The 22,072-nt window shown below is 36.5% G+C and overlaps 1 long non-coding RNA gene across 4 annotated transcripts; it reads right to left on the bottom strand.

Annotated features, from left to right (window-relative positions):
- Window positions 1-13,532: 13,532 nt before the first annotated feature.
- LOC138118072 (uncharacterized) lies at window positions 13,533-21,689 on the bottom strand. Of its 4 annotated transcripts, none has more exons than XR_011154987.1 (4): window positions 21,578-21,689; window positions 21,356-21,483; window positions 18,244-18,336; window positions 13,533-14,227 (listed from the first exon to the last, which is right to left on the bottom strand). It is a non-coding gene; the product is annotated as an uncharacterized lncRNA (long non-coding RNA). The 4 variants fall into 4 exon arrangements; XR_011154988.1 differs by having other exon boundaries at window positions 21,594-21,689; XR_011154984.1 differs by having other exon boundaries at window positions 21,356-21,689.
- Between the last annotated feature and the right edge of the window lie 383 nt (window positions 21,690-22,072).

Here is a 22,072-nt window from a genome sequence, read left to right as displayed (position 1 = left end):
ACTCTCTTATAAATAGAAAAAAACACTAGTAGAGACAAAATCATTATAACAAGAAAATTTCCACAAAATCCTTTGCTATTTAAGCAGCACTATCCAGCACTTGAATATAATAATGTCCAAAGAAGGCTAGATGAATATGTGAACTAAGATGTTCTCTTTAATCACATTAAATCATTTTCAGCATCACTGCTTTAGTGAGTGCACAGACCAAGAGCACTACAGATGACTCAAATGAACATTCAGAATTTACATCCATGCAATTCAGAATTATCTGTGGAAAAGCTGCGTTAAGTTATTTAGGTGACGAGTCCAAATATAAGAACCTGTACTTTAGATATATTAATCTGATCTGACAAATGCATGGTCTCAATTTAGTTTAGTGAAAGGCATAATTTTCAGTTGGAGCTTTTCTGCTCAAGAAATGCATTTTATAGTATATTTTGGATAACTGCAGAAAAACCTTTATTTCACTGTACAAGATAGGTAAATAATTTCTAGATCCTTATGGGTGTAATTGGATTTTTCCCTAAATGCCTTTTAAATTCATGTATTAAATGCAAGTTTAAATTATTGAAAGTATTTCAGAAACATATTTAATTTTATTTTGTTTTCACAAATACAATCTTTCCATTAAAATGTAGTAAAAGAGTAGTAAAAAGCCCATTAAATTGTAATTTCTTGCCTTTGTAATGCATCTATTAACATTCCAATTACCATAACATTTGTACATAAGTCATAGCTGTCTCCTCTATTAAAGGCTGAATCCTTATCCTGGAGATAGTATTTCAGTCTAACACCTCACAATTAAAAAATTGGGGGGTTCTTTCTTCACAAAGCTAATACAGCTAATATTTTTTTGTATATTGGCTTACACTGGCTGAATTAAAACCAAAAATAATTAAAAACTTTATTTCATGTTCTGCAGTTGCTATTTACACATCTTAATAGCAGAAAATTTACAAACCAGTGCAGCTAACAACTTCCTTGGTCATCACTGCTGTATCTTAATGTATTTGAAATGAGGTCAATGAGCTCAATTTTGCCTACACTTCAAAATATGTGCACACAGCATTTGATTAGACAAAAGTTTCAAATATTCTCCAGGCAAAAAGAAGAGAAACTGCATGCTCCACTAGTCCTTACTGGCAGAATAACGCTACAAGATATTTGGACTGCCTTTTTTGGGCCAGTGTGATCAAATAAAAGGGCTAAATAAAGAAAATATATAGCAAGATATCATAGAATTTGTTTCTTAGAAGGCTTAAGAACACACAATCTCAAATATTATGGACATAGACTAAGAGGATATTGACTGTTTTATAACAGTATATTATAATATATATTTTATTTGAAATAAAACTTCAACTCATGGGGAAAAAAAAATGGTATGCTTAAGTCATGTTGTCAACAAACTGCATCTACTTGTGCTCCTGAGCAACCAAAATTCATGTAAGTGCATGTAAGTGACACCCTTTCAAAATCTGTCTAAAAAGCCTTAGTGATTTCATTAGTTGTGACTTAGCCCAAAACATAACTAGACTGGAATTCATACATAAGCCTCTGCACCTGATTTAAACTTGTACACATTTGCCCACCACATATCATATAGCCCGATATATCTGGAATGCACCTGAAATAAGGATTGGGAGAGATTTGTATTTTTAATTTTTCACTTTTTTTTTTCTTTCTAATTTCTTCATTTAGTTATTAGTATCTCAGGTGAAAAAACAGTGGGAAATTTTGATTCTGTTTAGAATCCAGCCTCAGCAGCACTTCATTCCTCAAGAAAAAGACCAAAGGGCCTGTGCTGAGGTATATCCTGCCTTCACTGAACTAAGAAATTGGCATCCAAGTTAGTCCATTTATAACTACCTCAGGTGTTATTTCATTATAATCCAGTCACTTACTGTAGACAGGTGTGTGAGTATATGTTGCTGTTTGAGTATGTCCATTCTTTACACTTATTTTGTCTTGTAAACATACAGAGATACCTATTTTTGTTTTATTTCATTTTGATAAGTTATCTAAACATACCTGTTAATACATCTACCTCTTTAAAAACAACACTGTTCTTTAAAGAATTTGTTACATTTTTCAGTATAAGGATGTAGCAGTAACTACATTAACAAGGTGTAGCTAAATATGTATACTGCTTGTGATTTTATATAAGGGTTTTGTCCAAGGCTTCTACTCTATTTATAAAATATTGTTGCTAATGACACTTGTAGCTACAACTATCTTATTGAAGTAAGTGAAAGTGTGTGGGAAATTGACTGTAGATTAAAAGATAACAAAAATTATAGGGAAAAATACAGTTGTTCTTCCCTGGATGAAGCACAGTCAGCAAAGCCAACCTTCCACACACAGTACAATCTAAGGAGTGGAGACACCAGGGCCAGGCTCTGTCACAATCAACTGCAGGAAAAGAACTCTCCGTGGACTGATGCATGTCCCCATTCCAAGGTTGTCTCTAGTACTATATTAAGATATCTGCCCTCAAGGTATGAAACCCCTCACTGAGAACAATGTTGCAATAAAGTCACTTAAGCTCCACCTAAATGTAGAAAAAGATATAAAAGTGAGTTAAGAATGGGGAGAAGTCAAGGAAGACTTTGTAGTAAATTCTGGGATCAGTCAATGGGCTGAACTTGTCTTCTCCTCTCTGGCAACACCTGGGCACGACCTGTACTCTATGCATGCTGAATGATTACCTCATTTGCTAGCTTTTGTTAGGGATTACAGCTTGCTAGTATATTGCTTTGAATTAGTATATTGATTTGAATACATTTTTGCAGTCAGATATTATCACCAGCAATCTTTGAACCTTAACCTGGCACAATTTTATTAATAAAGCATTAGTCTGTAAACTTGTGAGTCCTTCAAGGACACTGGCAGTCAGTGACAGTGGGTAAAGGTGTGGAGACCCAGGAAGGGGTCTTTCACTTGAGTGTGTGACCCTGAAAAAGTCAGTCAAAACAACCTCTGACCCAGTAAACTTCTCAGTGAACGGTCCCCAAAATGGAATGCTGAAAGGCTTGTCAGGCAAAAGGGTCTCAGCATCCCTGGGGTGCTGAAACACTAGTCATATACTAAGGCTTTGAGTAAATCTCTTCTTTTCACACAACAAAGTATGTGACAGAACATAGTTAAGAGAGAAGATTCATTCATTATGTGCATAGTTTTTAAAAAATCTTTTAAACCTTTTTTACAGGTAGAAGAGTATATAAATCAGAGGTCAGAAAATAAAGCAATAAACACAAATCCCCACTGCAAAAAATGTTGAGTCTTACTCTTCCTGGTAGATTATCAAAAATCTCAAGAGAAAAAGGGACTTTAAAATGGATAATCAGAGAAAATAAGTTATCTTTTTACTTAATTTTAAATGATATGGTGATATTTTGTTTAAAGCCTACCCAAAAAGCATCTCTTAGACAAATGACACCATGACACCATGACTGTTTAACCCACTAGATGGTTCTGTTGTCTGATGGGAAAAGAAAGGATAGATAACTAGGGTTACACAAAAGTACTTTAGACATGTGCAGGGAAGAAACAAAGAAGTACAGGTGAACTTGTAGCAGTTTTTCAGACTTATAACACAACGTGGAGACCAGAATGTAATAGCAATGCAAGTAGCAACAGTTAACAGGAAAAAAAGGTCTAAAATTTTAAGCTGGAGTTATGTGACCAATAAACCATTGAGTGGATTCCATTGTCCGTGATTCTTCATTGTTTTGCAGAGTACTGACATTAGGCTGAAATCATTAATTGCTTTCTGGATCCAAATGCAACAGGATCTTGAAATAATCAAGATTTTATTAAGAGACATAGTGAACAGCACAAACAAATCAAGATTAATACTATTCTTAAATCCTTTCTGTCTCCTGTTTGTCATAACTCTCTTGGCTGATTGAGAATGAATCATATGACAAATGGAGTGGTGGCAGCTGCAAAAACTGACATAGAATTGGGATGTAGTAAAGAAAAGTTGTGACAAATATGCAGTGACTATGCAAAAATTATTACACAGTCTAATGCTAAGTTGGAATTAAATCTTTAAAAGGTACCTCAAGATTTCTGAAGCGGAGAAATAAAAAAAAGGAAAATATCTTCGTAATTTTTGACCTTCCTTCTTAATTAATCAAATAATCAAATAATAGATTTTGCAATCTTCATGAAAGTATTTTAATTAAAATGTTTGGATACATGATAATAAGTATGAAGTATAAAAATCTATAAGGAGGCACACCAAGGCCTAAGTGCTGTAATTGACATGATGATGATAGAAAGAGCAATTTAAGACTCTTTTATCCCAGGTATCACTAGGTCAAGCTCCCCACTCTGAAAATCCAAACAAGATTTTGATATGCTGTCTTGGGGTGACCTTATGATGTGTATCCCATTTTGCTGCCTATGCACAGAAATTAATTCTTGTGCCTTTCTATGCCTCTAAACTGAGCCTGAGAGGGGGAAGGAAAAAACTGAGCAAAACTTTTTCAAAGCAGTTTGCAGCTTGTTCAAGGTCACACACAGATAGCAATTGGTTTCCAGCTGCGGCAGGGGAGGGAGGAAGCACCCGGCTTGCTGCGCCCAGAACAGTTTTTCTGGCCAGAGGTTCAGCTGCTTTGTTCTCCGGAGAGAGACTGAGAGTTGAATTTTTCCTTCCCTGGAATTTCGGATTTTCTCCCTTTTCTACTGGACTGCTTCAACCTCAGAGCACATCGGGAGGACTTTCCATCGGGCACAGAGGGCCTGGCCCTGGGCCAAGCCCCAGCTCCGAGGAGACCCAAGGGAGGACTCTAACGCTATCCCAGGTTTTTCCTCCACAGCGAAAGATTTTACCATTTAACCTCATTTTCCTTTCCCGTGTGTTTGTTAAATAAATAGTTTTATCTTCTTCACTTTCCTTTGAGGAAAATTTATTTTTTCCCGAACCTGGGGTGGGAAGGGGTGGTTGTGCCTTCTCTCAGAGTATATATTTCTAAATTTGGCCAAACCAGTACATATGCATACCAGAGGCAATTCCGGTTTGTATGGGATTCATCCAACTGCATTTAAAATAACACTGTAAAAAATGGAATATTAATGTATACAATGGCAATAGAAGAAGGAATCTATTGCTTCACCACCAGTGCCTTTGCAATTTTTATCTACTATATTCCCATGGGAAGCAAAATCCCATATGCATGATTTATACTGTCCTATATCATTTACCTATCTACCTCTACAGCCTATAGAACATCTGTGTTAATAAATATGATGACGATAATGATGAAGAAATTTAGCCATTTTAGCCCACCTTGTCCTCCTACTTGAATCTTCAGTGAAGCTGAAATGAAAAGTATGTGACAATGCCACAATTTCCAGCAGCAACAGCTTGTGCTTTCATAAATAAAGGATTCTGAATTAATTCAAAGTACAAGCAGATGGACAGTTTGGCTCAGTTGGCAAAAAACTGCTTTTTGATCAAAAAGACATTGAGTACTCTTTTTCTTGACAGTCTTTCCTTCCTAAAATGAAAGTTCATAGAAAGTGTCTCTTAATTGTCCATGGCCCAGTAAAAGGCTAAATTATTGACCATTAGACACCTAGTTAAAAAGAAAAACAAACAAACAAACAAATAAACAAAAAGCAAACCCACAACTAAATTCTTTGGCCTTTTACATCCTGATTTTATGCAGTTATGTGACATCTATCAAATATCTTGCCTTTATGTCACAATGGACACTGTGTGACATTAAATTTTCATAATATGCACATATATTAAAAGATTCAGAAATAATAAGACAGACTGAGAAAGACTGACAACATTTTAGTACTTCCAATTGTTTCATAAGATCTCATTAATACTTTGAACATCTAAGCACTGATCAAGTTTTGTTGGGTTTTTCCCTTAAGAAACTATTGCTTTCATTGTCTCTGACCAAAATCAACTTTAGGTTAGTTACAAATTTGTTTAATTGAGCAATAAAATTTTTAGACTTATACTGTGTATCTAAGGAGATGATTTTGCATATATTATTACACTAATAATTTTTTGTACTACTCATTCTGTTGAATTTAGTTAATTTTTGGGCTTAAAGCAAAGCATACACAAAAGAATGCATATGTTCTTTGATAATAAATGTCTTGTTCAAATGCCAGTTTAAAAGCAGACAATTTTTCATCATTAAGAGCACCTTCTTCCTTGTGAATTTAACTGATATGAAATTATTTAATTGACTTGAGATATTGTCTTTTTAAAAACTACCTCTTGTATTACTTTTGTCAGTGGAAATCCCTGAATTAAGATAAAATATCACAAAGACCATCTCTTGGAGAGTAGTGACATTCATAAACAAATTTTAAACAAATATACTGTTATTATCTGTATGATCTAATAGCTAAATGCATCTTAAAAAAATCCGCAACGAAGAATGACATCTAATGTCCCAAAATCAAATTATTCATGCTATTCTGCCTTCACATCTGAAAATAGACAAATTTATTTCATCCATAGCTACTGAATATTGCACATTTTGTGGATTACATGGAAATGGAAGAGTTTAAGAATTTCCAAGTAATTAAAACACTGTTTATTTGAACATACTGCTTTTCACTCTGCCAATTTTCTCTGAAACCAACCAACAAAACTCTAGGCTGGAGGCATTTTAAATCACACTTGAATACAGACAAAATAAAGGAAAAATGAAGGAATGACATTGCATAAATTATATGAACTACACATTCCTCCTCAATAACACCTTTTCTTACATTTCTATCAACTCATAATCAAGTACAAATAGAAAAAGACATATACACTGGACAGGAGTATGATTATTAAACTTTGGACAAGACTTAATGATACTGTGCCTTCAGAGCAGACCTGTGAAGGAGAGATGGAGAGATCAGTGACCCTGTCTCGGCTGTCATTCATGCACGACATGGAGGGTTCTGTATTTTCGTGCAAGGGGGCTTCTCACAAGGAGATGTTTCTATCTTTTTTTCTGAAAATATTTTGTCCCTAAAGACCAACAATGCCTTTTTTGACTCCTGAAACTAATTCTCTTAACAATAGTGACAAAATTTGTAGATGCAAATTATTCCATAACAGTATACTATTTTATTCCTCATCGTTTAGGACACAGACAGCATATGAACCATTCTTTTTCAGTAGTATGGGAAGTAACGTGGAAAATGTAAAAATACACAGTGTTTAAAAAGTGCAAGTGCTCAAATAAAAAAACTGAAAACCTCTTCAGTGATGATGTGTGATTTTAGATTCAATAAATGGAAACACTGAAATTTTGAACAATAAAAGAAAAATATAAACAAAGTTTATTTGTGACGTTAGGGTAACAGTGCATGGTCTCCTTGTGAGATAAAGGAGGCTTTATACAGCCTGAAGGTTCTTTAGGAAAGCACAGAAATAGAGCCAAAGAAGAATATTCTTTTATATTCTCTTTTCTCCGTATCTTTGCAAGCTATTGCTCACATTTATTTGCCTGCCATTTTGAAAACTGCATTACATTCAATTAATTTTTAAACTCTGTACTGCCCTCCTACTGAAGCAAGGGTAGAAAAGAAGGATAGCATATACCATAATGTGTTCTCTTTCTTCTTTGCAACTGATAAGAAAGATGACAAAACAAAAATAAAAAATGAAACCATTTCCTATTCCCCCATGACAGAATAAATGCTGTGGAAATCAAAACAAGCTTTGGCTTGAAAACTTTATTAATGAAGAATAAAGGAGACCGTTTCCAAAGGACAGGGGTAACTATTCAGTATGAAGTACTGCCTCTTGCCAGCTGCTGAAAACAGAGATGAGGACAACCACTTTGTTGGACATACATATGAGAGTTTGTATGTGACTCTGATTGCTGCATGCTTTTCCTATTGAGTCTTGTAACATGCACATTGTGAAGAGGAGCATAATTATCAAAGAAGCTATTGGAAATTATTATTCTGAGTATTTATTCAGGAATTACAATACTAGTAAAGAGAGACCCACATACCTCGAGAGAGAAGGCATAATCATGTATAACTGTGATTGAGGGAAAGGTAAGTGAAGGAAAAAATACATGATAAAAAGAATAGCAATTAGCAATTTAGACAATAATGTTTAATTGAACATGAGTTCAATTTAAATCCTTTAGACAATGCCTCAACCAAAACCTTTTTGGGGTCTAATGCAAACTTGTTTTTTGAAGAGATTTAGTTCAAGCCCTTACACTGTCTTATGTGAATCTTTGCCCACGTGTTGAACTAACAGCAACTGCAGTTAGTTCTGATGCTCAAACAATTTTTTATATAATACAACTTAGACTTACTTTTATGAGGCAAAAGTTGAAGAAAGTAAAACCATTTATTCACTTATTGAAACTTACAATGATTTTCAGGCAAAAAAATGAAATAAGTAGAATTTGGAACCTATTGTTTCAGACAAGTAACATCTCATTTTGTTTGTGGCAGAAGGTTTCAGCAGGATTTGTTGGAAAGCATGCTAATAATATCGGCCACACAAAATTCTGGCCCAGTATTGAAAACAGAGAATTCCATAAATTTTCCTGGCAAAAAGTGTGTCAGTTTTTACACAACATAAAACTGCATTATTTTGATTAGATAATAGAATAAAGAACAGATTAAATTAAAGCAACAGTTTTGTTTCAGTTTAATTTAGATTCTGGCTTGGAGAGTAAATACTGAAAAATTTGCAGTTGAAAGTCCAGACTTAGCCAAAGCCACAATATGAGTATAAAATATATAATATACAGCATTTTCATAGTATCCTGCTGAAATTTTAGTTTCTAAATGTTAATTCAAGGAAGCATTCAGTGTATAATTGCATGTAAGTTCAAGAATTCAGAAGTAACTGAAGAAACAATAATGCTGCACAAAACAGTGAGTTCCCATGGAAATGCATTGTCTGTTCTGAGATCCCCTGGTGATCTCAAGTTCCACCCCTCTCATAAGAGCAACACTGACTTGAAAGTTGTAACACTGTAACTTCTACAGACTTCCAGGAACTGTGTATAACTCTCTAGTTATGCACAAATGAAATAGTGAGAAGGATTTTAGATGTCATTTTGGAAGAAATAGAACAGAAATAATTATTCATGTTAAACCAAAATAATCCCATATGTTTTGTGTAAATCTAGAATTTTTATACTTAAAATTGCTCTCAGATAGAAGTTATATGTTGGAAAATATGACACTTGTCAGAAATGAAAGCTTTGGCATAAAGAAAAATATCCTCATTTTTTTGACTGCTGCACCACAAGAGGTTATCATATATTCATTTTTTTATTCAGACATTGGACTATAAAGTAGTCTAATCCTCAAAGGTAGTCTCATAAAAATTGATAGTATTTTTCCCTACAAAATGCATACAAAAAAGAAAGATTTTTGTGTTTCATAGCTTTATTATTTGCTTCTTTGTATTCAGTCAGGAATTATATTAAACCTATTCTAAGATTTGTGGTCAGCAAACATGCTAACAACTTGCAGCGTGCTATAAACAGTACCTATTTAAAGTAATTTTGTGTCACAAAGTCATTCACAAGCAATTTGCTTGAGACAGGCAAACATAATCATTAACACTCTGAAGCCACTCTGACCTAGGTCAGAGCTGGTAAAAACAGCGGCTTCATAATGATATCCAATTTCCTTGTAAATCCTGTTCAGAGAAATTCATAAATCACAAGTTGCTATCAGGCCATGGTAAACCTCCCTTTCAAACCACAGCCCTATGGAGATTATGAGAAAGCATATTTTACAACCATCTGAAGGGTCAGGTGTTGCCAACTGGAGCATTAAAAAACTCATTGATACCCATTTACAGCTAGCTGCTATCAAAGGCCCACAAGTTGGGAAATATAATGTACCTATAATTTTTTCAAGTCACCTTTGACTCTCAATGTTCAAATGAAACAAGAAACCTAGGTCCTCTGAACCACAGCCTAACAGTCTAGGAGAGGAATTCAGGGGACTAAGTATAAAGCGACAGTTAAGATGCTCTGGGGTATCCTACCTGGCCCTGAGCTGCTGCTCAAGAAAAATCCCAGTGTTCCAGTGTCCCACAGTGTTCCAGTGTCCCTGTATCTCACTCTCCAGCCCTAAGCTTGTGTTGTGTGTCTTGCATCATCTAAAATGGCACTAGTCAATGATATTTAGGCATCTCCACTGCTCTTTCATTGCACCTTAAGGGTAAACAAATTTTCCTCAATTTACTACGAATCTGCAGATATGGTGTGTGTCTAGAAGATTATTCATGAACAAACAATCTTTATTTCCATCTTTTCAGTAAATGTACAGATCACATTTACAGTAAAGTATTTAAGTATGAGAGTAATACTATACAAAAAAAACCCCAGCTAGCACCAGAGTTCTTGGTGTCAAGATAGAGACCTGAGGAAGGTGAAGAAACACCAACTACATCAGAAGGTAGTATAATTTCTGCATTCTCCTGTATGCTTATCTCCTAGTAAAACGATATGCTCAACACCTTCTAAAAATAAACCTATATAAATATATATTACTCCTAAATCTACCAACCAGAATAAAAATGATCCTAAGTACAGCAGTAGGAGGCTGTCCCAATGTGCCAAAATATGATCCAGTGGAAAAGACCAGTCTGGCTGAACAAATTTGATTCAACATCAGGGAAAAAGCAGAATTTATGAACTTTGGAAGAAGGTGGACACCACTCAGGAGTACTCTAAGGTGAAGTTATGCCAGGACACAATTAGAAGAGCAAAAGCTCATCTAGAACTCAACCTGAGTACTGCCATAAAAGACAATAAAATTATTTTCTCTAAGTATGTTAACAACAAAAGGAGGGTTAAGGAGAATCCCCATTCTTTATTGGATGCTGTGAGAAACATAAAGACAAAGGATGGGGAAAAGGCAAAGGTACTTCATTTTTTCTTTGCCTCAGTCATTAGTAGTAAGATCAGTTGTTCTTGGGTTACCCAGCCCCCTGAATTGGATGACAGGAATGAGGAGCAGAAGGAAGCCCCCATAATCCAAGAGGAAATGGTCGGTTACCTGCTACACCTTTTAGACATACACAAGCTTGTGGAACCAGAGAGGACCCACCCAAGGTTGCTGATGGAGCTGGTGAAGAACTCACCGAGCCACTTTCTGCCATCGACCAGCAGTCCTGGTTAATGAGGGAGATCCTTGTTGTCTGGAGGTTAACAAATGTGACACTCATCTGCAGTAAGCTCTGGAAGGAGGATCTAGGGAACAGGCTGGTCAGTCTGACCTCTGGGGAAGGTTATGGAGTGTATCATCTTGAGTGCTGCTGTGGATGTTTACCTAGACTGCAGAAAAGTCTTTGGCACCATTTTTCACAGGATTCTCCAGGAGAAACTGGCTGCCCATGGCTTGGACAGGTGGATTCTTCACTGGTTAAAAAACTGTCTGAACTGCTGGGCCCAGAGAGTGGTGGTCAATGGAGTTAAATCCAGCTGACAAATAGTCACTAATGGTGTTCCTCAGGGCTCAGTATTGGGGCCAGACATGTTTAACATCTTTACCAATAATTTAGATGAGAGAATTCAATTTGCAGATGGAAACAGGCTGGGTGGAAATGTTGATCTTCTTGATGGCAGGAAGTCTCTGCAAAGGGATCTGGACAGACTGGATTGATGGGCAGAGACCAATTGCACAAGGTTCAACAAGTTTAAGTGTCAGGTCCTGCACTTAGCTCACAACCCCATGCACTGCTGCAGTCTAGGGGAAGAGTGGCTGGAAAGTTGCCCAGAATAAAGGCCCTCATGGGTGTTAGTCAGTAGCCACCCAAACATGAGCCAGTGTGTGCCCAGATGGCCAAGGCCAATGGCCTCCTGGCCTGTATCAGAAATATTGTGGCCAGCAGGACCAGGGCAGTGATAGTCCCCTTTTACTTAGCACTGGTGAAGTCACACCTCAAGTCCTGTGTTCAGTTTTGGGCCTTTCACTTCAAGAAAGACATTGAGGTGCTGGATCATGTCCAGAGAAGGGAATCAGAGCTGGTCTGTAGCACAGGTCTAATGAGGAGCAACTGGGGGAGCTGGGGCTGTTTAGATGAGAGAAAAGGAGGCTCAGGTGAGATCTTTTTATGGTCTTCAACTACCTGAGAGAAGTGTGTAGCAAGGTGGGGATCATTCTCTTCTCTCAGGTTAAAGCTGATAGGACAAGGAGAAATGGTCTCGAGTTGCACCAGAGGAGGTTTAGATTGGATATTAGGAAAAATTTCTTCATCAAAAGGATTGTCAAACATTCAAACAGGCTGCTCATGCAAGTGGTTGAGTCATCATACCTGGAAGTATTTAAAAAAGGTGAAGATGTGGTTCTTAGGAACATAGTTTAGCAGTAGACTTGGCAGTGTCAGGTTTACAGCTGGACTTAATGATCTTAGAGGTCTTTTCAAACCTGTGATTCTGTGATTATATGATTCTAAAAGCTGTGTGGATTCTTTCACTGTTGCTGACTCCATGGAAGTAAACAAATCAAATCAAAACAAAACCAGCCCCCTTTTTATAAATTTAATTGAAATGTCCGAGCTTTTAAATATATGCAAAACCCATTCACATTTCATCAGTAAAGTTTTATATGAGAAGGCAATGCCTGATGTTTTTTTCAGTATCCAACTATATGTGCAATAGTATTTTTGGATACATCACCACATTTATACATTGCAATGAAAAGCTTTTGAAATGCATAGCAATTCGGCGTTATTCTGCAGTCTTTGTATATAAATTTTTTTCTGGTCTTAGCCAAGAAATCCCATTAACCTCAATGTCAGCAGACTATTAAAAAGCAGAAAATTGTTACTCAACTATATTTCCTTGTACAACAGACACCATACAAATTGTTTAAACATTTTTAATCAGTCTATTTTTCTATCTGGTATTGAATAGTTTTCATATAAAATACTATTCAGTAAAGAAGGAAAGTATGAAAACCTGATTTCAGCTGTTTAAAATGTGCCCACTAATATTCCATGTAAACTTTTAGGAAATCATTGGAGGTAACAGATGATGAAGAGGGAGTTTTTTGGCAAGTTAAGTAGTGCAGAACATTATACTAATTTCAGTCCAGTACAACCAGGCTAATTACAAATTAGTAATTGACAAAACTTGTTAATGATAGGGGTTGTGTTTTCAGCCTGTTTTTTTGTTTGTTTTTGTTGTTGTTTAGTTTTGGGGCTTCTTTTATAAATGAAAAGATGCACGCTTAAGGTTTGATTTTTTTATATGTCAAATCCTTCTTTTAGAAGTTCTTTACTTTTTAAACTAAACAGTACTTACTAGGAATATAAATTAAAATATATGTCTTTCACTATTACATGTATGTGAATGACTAGATATATACCTCAGTGCTTTATCATGTTACTCAAAACTTAAGCTCACAATAGCTAAACAGCAGATTAATGGAGGCTGACATTAAAACATAAAAGCAATCAAAAAACCTGTTATTTCTGGATCAATTCAGCTGATTATTAGAATTACTGAATAAATTAATATAAAGCATTTTAGAAAATATTAACTCAAATAGACTTCAGGATTACATGACTGATAGATGGCAGACAATTCAGATTAATATTAAAATTTTACTGAATTCTGAAGAATGAAAATGACTGGACAGAATACAGTGAGTTTTGATTAAATAACCGTTAATGATGCTTCACTATTTTTTTTGCATCACTGACAACATATTATCTTTAGCACTTAAAAAAACACAAACAAAACCCCAGTCTATATCTAACTAAACTCTTCACTATTTACAAAAAATTACAGCTAAACTAATGCATCTAAACTAAGGTTTTGTAACCTGGTAATAGAGGCATAGTCAAAACGATTGAATGCTTCCAATGCATTTAGCCCCCTTAGTGGAATGACACAGACAGTGGTATTGAGCACACCCTCAGCAAGTTTGCTTGTGACAGGCACCAAGTTGATCAGTGCAGTTGGTCTGCTCAAGGGAAGGGACATCATGGGGAAGGGTCTTGACAGCCTTGAGAACTGGGACCATGAGAAATCCGTGAAGTTCAGCAAGTATAAAGTTCTGCACAAGCATATGGGCAATCTCCAACTGTGGTTCTCCTTTTCTCACTTCCCTCTTGTGAGCCCACAGCTGTAGTACTTCATCCAGGTTTGGAGCTCCACAGCAAAAGAAAGACATGGAAATGTCAAAGCGGGTCCAGAGAGGGACTATGAAAATGGTCATAGGGCTGGCACAGCTCTCCTGTGAAAAAAGGCTGAAAGAGTTGGAATGTTCAGTCTGGAGAAGGCTCCAGTGAGACCTTACTGTGGCCTTCTAATGTATAAAGGGGGCTTATAAAAATGATGGAGAGAGACTTTGTACAAAAGCCTGGAAAAGGGGAAGTGATTTGAAACCTAAAGAGAGTAGATTTATATTGGACATAAAGAGGAGATGATTATCAATGCATGTGGTGAGATACTCTAACAGGCCACCCAGAAAAGTTGTGGTTGGCTCATCACTGGGAGTGTTCAAGGACAGGTTTGATGGGACTTTGAACAACCTGATCTACTGAAAGACATCCCTGGTCATATGCACTGGGGTTGGAACTAGGTATTTTTAAAGATCCCTTCCAACCTAAACCATTCTATAATTCTATGATTCCATTATCCTATGATTCTACAATTCTATGACATATCTGATGAAGTTCACACTGAAAAACACACAAAACAAATATAAGTAATCAGGAACTTAACCTGTAAAGTCTGCAACCTATCTGTCACATTTTGAAGTTTCAGACAACCCTGGGCATGTGAAATGGCACCAGACATCTGTGATTACACAACTGAAAAGCATGGTGATATGCAGGTGCAGACACCTGTGTTGTAAACATAAAATTATGTATCTCAGCCTTAAGATAAATATTAATTAAAAAATTGGCAGTTTTAGCAATGAATGTGAGCCAGACCAGTGAATAAAACCAGTAGGGCAGGTATTCTATGATTCTTTTCTGAAACTGCAGAAAATGCTGTTCTCGTTTCATTATCACATTTATGTGTTCTTTTACTATATTATTTAATACATTTAAATTTATCCTTTAGTTCCCTCTTTTTCATGATGACTTCTCTTCCTAATGTCACATGCTACTTAGTGTCACTAACTTTTTTTTTTTTTGCTTTTTTCCCCTGATATATAGGGTTTTTTTTTTTTCTTTTAATTAAGCTCAGAAGACAAAAAACTCAGAAAAATAACATGTTTTCTGTTTTCCTGTCATGTCTGGTTGTCCTCTATCTTCCCTCATCTATTTTGTTTATAAGCTTCTCACAGCAGTAAAAAAATATTATTGCACCTACACAGTGAATAACATTTTTTCTTGGTATTTAAACACTATATTATTTAGTATAAATTGTAGACTCTCGTATATAGAATTATTTAATGTACTACACAATGTTAACAGGCATTTGAGGTAATGCTTTAAAAAAATAAACTATATTTTAGTGTGCTATTCAAAGTAGTGTTTGTGTGCCAATTTTTACTTAAATATATATGATTGTAAGCTGATAGTAAGCAACATGCAGAGGAGGAAAGTAAAACATTATAAAATACCTCGACTGGAATTTTGATTCCAATTGATTCAGTTTTCTTATTTGTATCAAATTCTGGTGTATTTACTGTTTCTGATTTACACACCATAAGTCAGATCAGAAGTAAATTTCATTAAAACAGTTACATGACCAATTTACTTCTGAAATTTTAAGCAAATATTGACAATGGTAGTTAGTCATCAGTCCAATAAAATCCTTTGTTTTTTTCAAGGACGATAACTCTTTTCCTCTGCTCAGACAAGGCATCATTAAGAAACCAACACAATTTCTATTTTCACTCAGTGCATGTTATATTCTACAGAAGTGATGTTATTTTTCACCTTGTTCAATTACTCTTTTATTATTTCATGCAATCTATAAAATAGCTTTTGTTAATTTTCTGCCATGTCTTTCACCAATCAGTTTGGTAGGTTCAGTTTTTATGAGCTCAGAATTTCTAAGATTAGAACTGAAGATTTTGATCCACAGAGGATCAAAACATTTAGGTGACATTAAAACACCTAGCTTTCATATTAGGTGCTTACTTTCAGCATCTGCATACTCAAAAGTTAATGTCCTGAGATTCTAGTAGGTATCTGAGTTTACATTCCCAAAGCAGTATGTTAAAGACCCTTAGGATCCCCTGCTCTACCATGACCATGTTAAACAGCTAAGACTGACAGCGTCTTCTATGTCCCATTCACATTTACCATGTAAATATATTTCTTTTTCTAGGTTGCCTCAAACTTCATCATGTTGCCACATATCCAACTTCTGTCTCAAGTGCTACTACAGATTCACCTTCCACCAATTAACTGAGCCCTATATGGCTATTTTTTGAAGACATGAGCCATTTTCCAGACTCTATTTGCTGTATGGACTACACAGTCACCACCAATAGCAAAAGATTTCATAGTTATCTGACACACAGCATCTACCTTACAGAGACATAAATGCTGGTTGTACATGTTTTAATGTTTTACCTTTTGTATATCTTGTAGTTAAAAGGTTGCTGTTTTTGATTTTGATCTATTAAAGCTTAGAAAATTAGGTAATAATATACAGCAGAGGTGATTATTAATTCAATTAATGAAATTATTGAACGCTCTGTAAGATATTCTAAACGATTTAAAGCACTCTAAAAAAATATTTATCTCTTAGGTCACCTGCACCAGAGTATAACTAGGTAAATGCAACGTTTCATGGTATTTAGGACACTAAAAAAAAAAATGTATTGGTATATGTGATGCCATGAAGATTTTTGCCTTTTCTTTTATACCCCTGTTATACCTTTTTACAACTTCTGTATTCCTAGTGCTTTTTGCCTACATTCTTGGACTTGTTTGTCAAGCTAAGAGACTAAACATTTTAGAAGCTTCGTAGCTAGAGATCAGTGTGCCCCAGAGCCCAAGGTCCTCTCCAGAACACATTCTGTAAACCAAGATAGAACCATCCCCAGGGGAAGGTTCCTTGGGGAGGGGGAGCTCACTTGAGCCTGTCATTGGGGAATCTTTGATAGATATGCTAATTATTAAAACCTATAATGTTATACCCAGTGTTGGGGAGGGAGGGACACATACATAGACTCGGCAGGGTGCATCTCGATGCATATGACCTGGACGTGTACACCTAAGGATCCTTAAAATAAATACCAAGGTAAAATCCCTTTTCCCCTTCTAACCGTGTATGACTTGATTTTAAGACCAGGAAAAGGCATCATATGGATTGCTTGTTTCCTCTAGTTGTTGCCTGTTCTCACATCTGCTGTTCAGCAGGTTGTTCTCTTTGTTGCATTTGTAGAACATTTTGGGGAAACAGGGTCAGAGAATGATATTAAAATTAAGGAATTAATACTGGTGAAAATATCCCAGTGGATTAAGTAATCCACCTTTATTCTATGGTAATACTACTACCTATGCTTTCTGATACCAATGCATTTATCAACAGCAATTTCTGAACCTTGTTCTGTCACCACAATCAATAAATCACCCTATTTGTGCATATAGGATTGTTATGGGAACAGACTGACCATGTAGACATGCTGTTTGTGCATCTGGTACCTTGCCAGACTTATAGCATCAAATTGGTTACTCTAAAATATTGTCTGTGAAGGTCTCCCAGGGATTCAGACAGACACATAATGTACTGACCAACATGGGGAAGCCTAGTGGCCCCCAAGCCTGCTGCATTTGCAGATAACCCAGAAAGCAAGGTCTCCCTTTCTCAATGTTTCCATGACAGTAGACCATCCCCTTTAACATTGAGATGTGGCTACAAAATATCTTCCTCTTTTGTGTTTCTTCAAGAATTCAAGGATAATTTCAGATTAGAAATTCAACATAATCTGTATTGATACTGCCCAAGGGACAAAATGTAAGATGTTATGCCTTAACGGGAACATAAAATGTTTAAAAGATATAGGTAACGTCAGGATGGATGACAATTTTACGCCCCAGACAGGTGCACAATGTAAAATAAAAAGGTATAAGAACAGTTGAGGTTGAGAGCACACAGTTAGAGGGAAAAGGTTTTCACAGCATGACTAATAAGTTTTCACAATGGTTTCACAATCCTGCTGAGCAAGAAGATGATTTAAAGATACTTGAATCACTTAGGAAAGGAGAGACTACTTACCTTGAAGTTTGGCTTTCTGAGGATCCCCTACCTAATCCTGAGTCCCATAGAATGAAAAATTTGGAAGTTGTCATACCTTTGGTTGTCCACAAAGCATTGATGGGAACTCACATCAACCTCCAAATACAGCTGTCAGGTTTATCGAGTGGAGGGAGATGAATCAGCAAACCTGAAACACAGTTTTCAATTTTAACTTTAACCACAGGTCAATACAAAGTGCTATCTCACCATATTTTCCAAAACAGCATAGGATCTTCTTTAAAGCTGCTTTTATTGTTGATGAAGATTACTGGAGAGATTAACTGTAAAAGACTGCTCTAAATTAAAAAGTGTAACTCTAAAAACTGCTGCATAAAGACAGAGAAACAATTAAATGTTAGAATTATGGAAATAAAATAGTTTTACATATGTGTATAAATAAGCTGTAAACCAGAATAACATCTCATTTTCTCTCTTTAAATATATGATAGGGACACACACTACTTATAACATGCATTTAGTGTAAATGCTTATATCTGTATTAAAAAAGGCAACTTCAACATGCAGTTTGAGTTCTTTAATTTCAGCACGATAACCTTTCCTTAGAAGGCCTGTTCTTTACAATACTGTCTGGTAAAAAATGCAAATGGTGAAATTAAATTACGTGTCTTGAGGCAGGCAGAGATCCAAATCAGGCCGTTCTGCTCCTGCTAAGTGACTACTGTGGTATTCTGCTAGCTTTGTGTTTGAAACAGACTGTTTTGGTCTGGGAGATGGAAAGAGAAAACAGTTCAGACACTTTCTTTTAGAGATAATGGTGCCAGGGAAAGAAAGTCAATGAACAGCAATAAAAACTGTACATGGATTTGCACATAAGGTTTTGTACACTGAGAGCTGAAACACTAAAGTGACTGCTGAAGCTTTGTATAAGCACCTTTATTGAGAAGGGATTTGAAGCTTAGCAGAAATCCTGGAAGGTTATTAAGATAGAGATCGGCTGCTGCACAGAATACAGAATCCTGGAAAAATCCACAGCATCATCTTGATTTTGTAGCATCTGGCTCACATCACGAATGCCTTGAGCACTGTCATTCTGTGAAGTGAATACCTGGTGTCAGGAAAATGGCCTTGAAGAAACAAATACTCACCAAGTCAGAATGAAGAGGAGTGTGAAACAGGAATAGAAAAATGTGAAATAGTAAGAAAGTCAATATACAAATGCATGCATCTAATTTTGACCACTTTAAATAAATTACAGCAAACTTTGGGACTACCTGAAGGTAAGAATGATAAATCCTAAGAAGTGTAGGAATAATTTTTCACTGTCAGGTATGTCTAACATTTAACTTTAGCAGTATTGGGGTATTTCTTTAAGGTCCTTATGGCTGTGGACAACTGTACGACATTGTTTTTCATAACAGACTTGCATGTCAAAGAAAATGTTTGGACTGTAATTCCTTAGAGTAGCAGAAGAAACTGGATATGTCTTCGCCATGGGCTGGTACCCTGGCTGTGCTGGACACCTTGTTCTCTGCAGAGAAAAGAACAAGCAAAATTTGGCAATTGACTTTCCTGGCTTCTGGAAGTAGTTCAGATGTTTGTAATTTGTGAGTTTCTGGGACCAGACTAGATTAGATCACTGTTATTTGATACTGGTAGCATATCTGTGACTGCTAGCTCAGGATACTGTGTTCTGACCAGAATTCTCCCTAGGGGAGAAAAGCTAAGAAAAAAAAGGGGAAATACAATTTTTTTTTCTCCTCTCTCTCTCTTCAGTTACTTGTTCAAATCAGACTGCACATGAATTTGTATAAAGGTCATGTGGTTTCCCATCTTCTCATAATTTCTCTTAAAAAACCCAAATAAAACCAAACATAAAAAAGAACTGACCCCAAGAAAGCAAACAAACAAAACTGCAATGAAAACAACCAAGAGACACGGACTTCCTTTAATTAAAAATAAAGGTAATCAAACAATTGAAACCATTTGTTCAAACCTACATCCTGTCAAAAGAAGATTTGGTTTTATTGGTAAAAAGTAAAATAGCTACACTGAAAACTTTCCCTGATTTAGTTAGAAAATAAATCACCGAAGATACTACCTTCAGCTTTGGTTGAATTTATAGCTGTATTAACTATATATACACAGACATTTTCTTCAGCTTTCAAGATGAGAAGGTTGAAGATTACAACACACGTAATTCAAGTAATTGGTATCAAGATAGGCTCCTTACATATCCAGCCTGTGGTATCTCTATGCTATTACTTATTTCCTATCTTTTCTGGGTGGGGTTGTTTTTATCTTTTTTTCGTGTTTCCTCTTTTCTTCTCCTCAGTATTCCAGAGATACATAGGTCTGTTAATCCAAATTTGCCAATGATTTAGCCTTTCCAGCACACCGTACTATTTGACAAGCACAAAAATACATCCGCCCACATACAAAAACTGGGGTTTTAGTAACTTGAGTCTCTCCTAAACGTGATCAAAAGGTTTTATGGCATTATTTCTACACTTGGTAGTGTTTTAAAACATTCTGAGTTAAAATTGGAGAGAGTTTAAAAGGAAGAACATTGAATAAGCAGTTGTATTTGGTCTGGCTGAAATAGTATTTCTTCACAGCAGCCCTCACAGTGCTGTGCTTTGCATTAATAGGTAGAAAGGAGCTAATAAGATACCAGTGTTTTTGAACTTCTGGGCAGTGCTCAGCAGCATCAGGGCTGTCTCTCCAATATTCCCCCCTTACCAGTAGGCTGGGTGTGGACAAGATTTTGGGAGGGTATGTAGCCAGTATAGCTGACTCAAACTTCCCAAAGGGACGTTCCGTTCCATGTGATATCTGCTCAGATATAAAAGCTAAGAGAAAAAAGTAGGAAGAGTAGAAGCACTCATTATTTTTGTTTATCTTCTGGAGAAACCACTATGTATACTGAAGCCTTACCTCCTGAGGAACGGACTGACACCAGCTGTTGATGGGCGGTAGAAAGTAAATCTACTGTTTTCCTTTGTTTCTGCATGTGCAAACTTTGCTTCCACTTTATTAAACTGCCTTTACTTTGACCCATGATTTTTTCATCTTATTTCTTCCATCCTGTCCTGCCGAGGAGGGGCATGATAGAGCAGCTTGATAGACACCTGGCATCCAGCCAAAGGCAACCACCAGAGCCATGTTTTACAATGAAAATAAGAGTATAAATGAAACATCATACACACCTTTCAGCTTCTCCAGCTGCTGTTGCCACTGAAGCTTCTGTCATTCTGGAGACAGCAGGAGAGACTGGGACAGTGGAGGGGTTTTCAGCCACTGGGAGCTGGCAGAAGGGGGTTTTACCCCTCGCATGCTGACACAAAGAAGCCTGGAGGTCAACGCTGAAACCCCTCTGGAAGGCGGCACTCAGTGCCCAACACACATTGAAAAGGGGCAGAGCTCCTCACCCAAAAGGGGCTGTACCTTCCTGTCACTGCCAGGCAGGCACGCAGGCCAAGGGAAAGAAGTAAAGAGAGGGGATTCTCTGTATGTGTTCCACACAGGTTCATCCCTGTGAAATGACAGGGACAAAGAGACCCATTGGTGGGAGGGTCCAGGGATCTTATACTGGGTACAGAATAGGTGGGGAAAGGGATCTCAGCCAATGGGATTGGGGCAAGCAGGTGGGATTGACAGGAAGGGAACCAATGGGAACAACACATAGGAGGGACTCAGGGAAGGAGCCAATGGGGCGTTGAGGAAGAAAGAACTTTCTAGAACTAATACATATTAAAGAAGGAAAATGACTATATGTACTTCATACATAAAATATTAACAAATCGGGGGAAAACATGCAAAAGGCAGAACAAGGGAATCATGGGTTCTCACCATGACTGAATGTTACATGCTAAACTTGGGTTGCTGACCACCACAGCTGGTTGTCTGAGTTCTCCTCAGGAGAA

The sequence above is a fragment of the Aphelocoma coerulescens genome, chromosome 1, assembly GCF_041296385.1.
Source record: "Aphelocoma coerulescens isolate FSJ_1873_10779 chromosome 1, UR_Acoe_1.0, whole genome shotgun sequence".
Classification (NCBI taxonomy): Eukaryota; Metazoa; Chordata; class Aves; order Passeriformes; family Corvidae; genus Aphelocoma; species Aphelocoma coerulescens.
Note: the sequence above shows the minus strand (reverse complement) of the source record. Positions and strands in the feature narration are given on the sequence as shown.